Here is a 6,000-nt window from a genome sequence, read left to right on the forward strand (position 1 = left end):
CTTCATCATGTGCCATGTTAGTAAAAAATAATATAATTCTGTGTTCCAGGATGAAACTACTTGCTTTTGTGTAAGAAGTTACAATATAATCAAGCCACTCCGCTTTTTTTTTTTTTTTTTAATTTTTATCTTTGGCTGCGTTGGGTCTTCATTGCTGTATGTGGGCTTTCTCTAGTTGCGGCAAACGGGGGCTACTCTTCGTTGTGGTGCACGGGATTCTCATTGTGGTGGCTTCTCTTGTTGCGGAGTACGGGCTCTAGGCGTGCAGGCTTCAATAGTTGTGGCACACAGGTGCAGTAGTTGTGGCTCACAGGCTCTAGAGCACAGGCTCTGTAGTTGGGGCACATGGGCTTAGTTGCTCCATGGCATGTGGGATCTTCCTGGACCAGGGCTCAAACCCGTGTCCTCTGCATTCGCAGGTGGATTCTTAACCACTGCGCCACCAGGGAAACTAATTTATGACTTTGGCCTGTATAATATAACTGAAAGGTTAATTGTTGAGCACCTACTAGGTGCTGACATTCTAGTTTTAATTCTTGAATTTCCTATAATGCCTTCTCGGGTCCTGGTACAAAAAGTATTTTACAAAATGCAGTGCTCTAAAATAAGTTGCTGAACAACTAGGTTATTTCCTGTAATTGAATAGTAATATTATTATTATGCCTCTAAATATGACTCCATGAAAAAAAAAATCCATGTTTATGACATTGGGGTTACATATCAGTCTTTAACGCAACGACTGATACTTAGGTACCTATTAAACTGTTGAAGATACTGCTGTGCATAAGACATGGTTCCTCACATCCTTAGTGGTGAAGGAGGAGAGACAATCAAGTAAAAGCACTGTTGGACTTACTTAAGAAAATGATTGGTGACATGATCAACTGCCAATAGGGTTTCCTTTAGATGGACCTAGGGAGGTCTCTGAGGAGATGGGATTTAAAGTGAGGAGGAAGAAAGCCATGTGAAAATCTGGGTAGGAACATTCTGTGTAGAAGGATCAGCTTAGCTAGTGCAAACATGAAGAACAATTAGATTTTTCACAGAATAAAATGTATTCACTGGAATATAAAATATACATATAAGTGCTTAGGGTGCGGTTTTAACATTTTACTTTGAAATAAAAAAGCACAGCAGAATTTTGCATAGTGTTTACCCAGAGTCCCCAAGCTTTAATATTTTGCTACATTTGCTATATTTCCTCTCTGTATGTACATATTACTGTTTTTTTTTTCTGAAACCCTTGTGTGTTCATTTCAAACATAATGCCATTTTACCCCTTAATATTTTAGTGTGTAACTCCTATGAAAAAATATATTGTCTTAAAGAGCTACCTTAAAATGATAAAATCACGAAATTACCATCGATACAATGTATAGGCCTTATTCAAAAATTTCCAGTTATCCTGCTAATGTTCTTTATAACAAAAAGCAAATATTCTGGTCCAGGATCCAGTGTGGGATCACACACAGTATTTAGTTCCCATGTCTGTGTAGTGTCCTTCAATCTAGAACAGTTCATCAATCTGGAATAGTCTTTCTTTGTCTTTCATGCCCTTGACACTTTGGAAGTATCTCTTTTGTAGAATGTCCTTCATTAGCAAACTGAGAAGTTTCCTCATGATTAGATTCATGTTACCAGTTTTTGGCCAGAATGCCACAGAATGATATAGCTGTACCTCATGTTAGAGGGTACATGATGCAGATTTATCCCATTGCTAGTGATGTTAGCTTTGATTACTTAATGAAAGTGGTTTCTGCTAAGTTTCTCCTTTGTAAAGTTACTCCCTCATTCTTTGTAATTAATACATATTTTTGGGGGGAGTGCTCTGAGACTGTGTAAATAACCGTTTTCCCATCAGACTTTTATTCACTGGTATTAGAATCCATTAATTCTTTCCTGAAATAATTATTGTGACACACTTATAATCAGACTAATTTGCTAAGGAAAAGCTAATATATGAGGATAAGACTCAGAATAAGATCTCTTTCTCACTGAGTCCCTGGGGCATTTTGCTGTAGTCATTTGACTCATTTATGCTACTTTGCGATTGGGGAAGACGTATTCCTATCTCTGTGGATAAATCCTGACCCAGGGACAAAGAGGCACAACCTGCCTGAGTCCTAAGTCTCTGAGCCACAAGCCCCAGAGTGCCCTGTTCTCTTTGTGGGCTGAACAGGTCTCTGGGCAGGTGGGCAGCTTGTGGTCAACACAGCAACCATCTTTATCATTGAACCAGCCCTGAAAATCTGGGAACTTTTGTCTGTACAAAAAACTTTAGAACTACTCAGTATCTTAAAGATCATGACCCAGAGTATGCAGTGATAAATTCAAGAGCCCATAGTTTCTGGTGCATTTGGCTGTTATCAAAGCCCTGCTTACAGTCTCCTGGGGGTGAAGGAAAGGGATTGCTTTCTACTTATTTTTCTTTAGGTTGCACATGTTCGGCCCCAGGGGGGATATCTGCTCTTTAGATTTGCCTTCTCCACTAGAGGTGGTTAGCTGTTCTCTGTGTTTTGGCTTTTTTCAAGGGAAATGGGCAACTTTTCTACTCTGGCTCTCAGTGTAAGACATAAATATTAAACAGTTAAAAACTTGAGCAATTATTCAACATAGATGTAGTGCAGAGTCACTACGTAGATAGACCTCTATGAGTAAAGGTTTAGCATTTATCATAACATTGGTTTATTCTTTATGATAATTTACTTTAATGTTGTTTTTCTCAATTATAAGAACCCAGGTCTTTCTTCTGAGCTGTTAGGTGAAAACTGCTAATTGTACCAGATAACAATATAGGAAAATGTATATACACAGAAAACAATGTTACTGGTAGTGTAACTAGCCAGGTGATTAGGAAAGAACAATTTTGTTAGCTTGCTAAAATGTACATGAAGATGGATTTGATTTTTTAAAATCTACTTAAGATAGTTGGCTTGTTTGTGTTTCATACTTGGGTGTGGCTACTGTTCTCTGGAGACATGGAGATATTTAGTTGATACTGACTTTTTCCAGGGGACTTGCAGGATTTCTTGAATTTTTGGCCTTAGGTATGTTTTTCTTTTATAAATTCCTTTCTTCCCTTTCATGTACATCTTGCTTTCTGGCTCAAATATTAGATAATTGTTTAATGATTTCTTAGCAGAATGCTTTTTAAAAAAATTGCCACTTATTAATATATTCTTATTTTCTTAATATTTAACCACTGTTAAATATTCCTTTTGTCACACAGTTTGCCACTGAATGGGTGCACATGAATGCACTTAATCAAGAGCAGTTGTGTTGTTTCTTCTGCTTTCTTCACTGGTAACAGTGTTTATTATCGCCCTCTAAAATTTCTTGAGATGTAATTTACATACTGTACAATTCACCCATTTACATTGCATAATTCAGTGGTTTTTAGTATATTTTTAGAATTATGCAGCCATCACCATAATCAATTTCAGAACATTTTCATCACCTCAAAAAGAATATCCTATATACCCTTTAAGTATCAATTCCCAATTCCTTCATCACCTCCCCCTCCCCCCGCCATCCCAGCAGTAAACAACTGGTAATCTACTTCCTGTGTTTATAGATTCTCCTGTTCTGGACATATGATATGTAAATGGAATCTAGTAATATGTGCTCTTTTGTGACTGGCTTCTTTGACCTAGCTTAATGTTTTAAAGATTCATTGAAGTTCTACCACATATCAGCACAATGTTGTAGCATGTATAAGTGCTTCATTTCTTTTTGTAGCCAAATAATATTCCATTGTATGGACATACTAAAGTTTGTTTGCTTTTTTTTCTTTTCTTACAGTTAAGTGTTTTATGTCCTGAGAATTCGTTTTCTTGCATGATGACTCTCCTCCCCCCACCCTGCCACCTCTCTTAACTGTAAGGAGTCTTGCCAAAACTTGTTCATTGAGCTTTCTTCTTAGAGTTAAGGTTTTTTTTTTAAACCCAAGTTTCCAACCTTCTTTTAGACTTACCTGAAGTCTTACCTTTGCCTTTCGACAGTGTTAAAATAGATAGTAGCCACTAATATGCATTATTAGAATTCTTCCACTTTTTAGGACATTTCCCTCTATTCCCCTGTCTCTGGGGATAGGGTAGATTTTTGTCAAGACTGGATCTTTTAATAGTTTAACTTGAACTACTGGATAAGTTAACTGTACATGATTAAATATACATTTAGTTATATTTGCATGGCTAACGTATCCCTTGGCAACCATCTTTTTCTGAATTTGAGTACTCTTACATACCTCATATAAGTGGAATCATGAAATATTTGTCGTTTTGTGACTGGCTTGTTTCACTTAGCAAAATGTCCTCAAGGTTCATCCACGTTGTAGCATTTGTCAGAATTTCCTTCCATTTTTTTTTTTTCTTTTTTTATAATTTATTTTATTTTTGGCTGCATTGGGTCTTTGTTGCTGTGTGCAGGCTTTTCTCTGGTTGTGGCGAGCGGGAGCTACTCTTTGCTGTGGTGTGTGGGCTTCTCATTGTGGTGGCTTCTCTTGTTGTGAAGCACGGGCTCTAGGTGCACGGGCTTCAGTAGTTGTGGCATGTGGACTCAGTAGCTGTGGCTCGCAGGCTCAGTAGTTGTGGCGCATGGGCTTAGTTGCTCTGCAGCACGTGGGATCTACTCAGATCAGGGCTCGAACCCGTGTCCCCTGCATTGGCAGGCAGATTCTTAACCACTGTGCCACCAGGGTAACCCCTTCCTTCCTTTTTAAGGCTGAATAATATTACATTGTATGTATATACCACATTCATTCATCAGTGGACACTTAGGTTGATTCTACCTTTTGGCTATTATGAGTAAGGCTGCTATGAACGTGAACATGTGTGTACAAGTATCTCTTCAAGACCCTATTTTCAAATTCTCTTGGATACATATATCCACAAGTGGAGTTGCAGGATCATATAATTTTTTTTTCCTTAAAAATTTTTTTTAAAAATTTTATATTGGACTACAGTTGATTTATAATGTTGTGTTAGTTTCAGATGTACAGCAAAGTGCTTCAGTTATACCTACACATGTATCTATCCTTTTCAAATTCTTTCCCATTTAGGTTATTACAGAATATTGAGTGGAGTTCCCTGTGCTATAAGGATCATATAGTTCTATTTTTAATTTTGGGGGGAATTGCCATACTGTTTTCTACAGTGGCTACACTATTGTACATTCCCATGAAACAGTGTACAAAGGCTTCAGTTTCTATACATCTTTGCCAACACTTATTTTCTCTTCTCTCTCTCTCTCTCTCTGTTTCTCACTCGTAGCCATTGTAATGGGTGCTACATTGCCCTAATGATTAGTGATGTTGATGTTTCATCTGCTCATTGACCGTTTTTATATTATATTTGGAGAAATGTCTATTCAAGTCCCTTGCCCATTTTTTAATCTGATTGTTTGTTTTGTTAGAGACTTGTAGAATTTCGTTATGTATTCTCAGTGTTACTCCCTTATCAAATGTAGATTGTGTAAATATTCTTTGGGTTTTCTTTTTACTCTGTTCATGTCTTTTGATACACCAGTTTAAAGTCTAATTTTTTCCTTTTCTTGCCTGAGTCTTTGGTGTCATATCCAAGAAATATTACCAAATTCAGTGTCATGAAGCTTTTGCTCTATGTTTTCTTTTAAGGGTTATATAGTTTTAGCTCTTGTATTTAGGTCTTTAATCCACAATTTAGGATTTGATTAAGAAAAACTGGAGAGTCACTGAATAGAACTATTTCTTCTTGCTTGCTCGCTCTCTTGTTTGCTGCCCTTTTGGTCATCAGTCAGAATCTTAGTATTAAAAATGGTATGTAGGGGCTTCCCTGGTGGCGCAGCGGTTGAGAGTCCGCCTGCCGATGCAGGGGACGTGGGTTCGTGCCCCGGTCCGGGAAGATCCCACATGCCGCGGAAAGGCTGGGCCCGTGAGCCACGGCCGCTGAGCCTGCGCGTCCGGAGCCTGTGCTCCGCAACGGGAGAGGCCACAGCAGTGAGAGGCCCACGTACCGCAAAAAA

General features: G+C 38.2%; 1 protein-coding gene across 5 annotated transcripts in view; it reads left to right on the plus strand.

The window, feature by feature from the left end:
- UBAP2 (ubiquitin associated protein 2) overlaps positions 1–6,000 on the plus strand; it is an 85,743-nt gene that overhangs the window by 33,717 nt on the left and 46,026 nt on the right. The gene's annotated exons all lie outside the window — the stretch shown is intronic.

Source organism: Lipotes vexillifer, unplaced genomic scaffold (assembly GCF_000442215.2).
Source record: "Lipotes vexillifer unplaced genomic scaffold, Lipotes_vexillifer_v1.1 scaffold2225, whole genome shotgun sequence".
Lineage (NCBI taxonomy): Eukaryota > Metazoa > Chordata > Mammalia > Artiodactyla > Lipotidae > Lipotes > Lipotes vexillifer.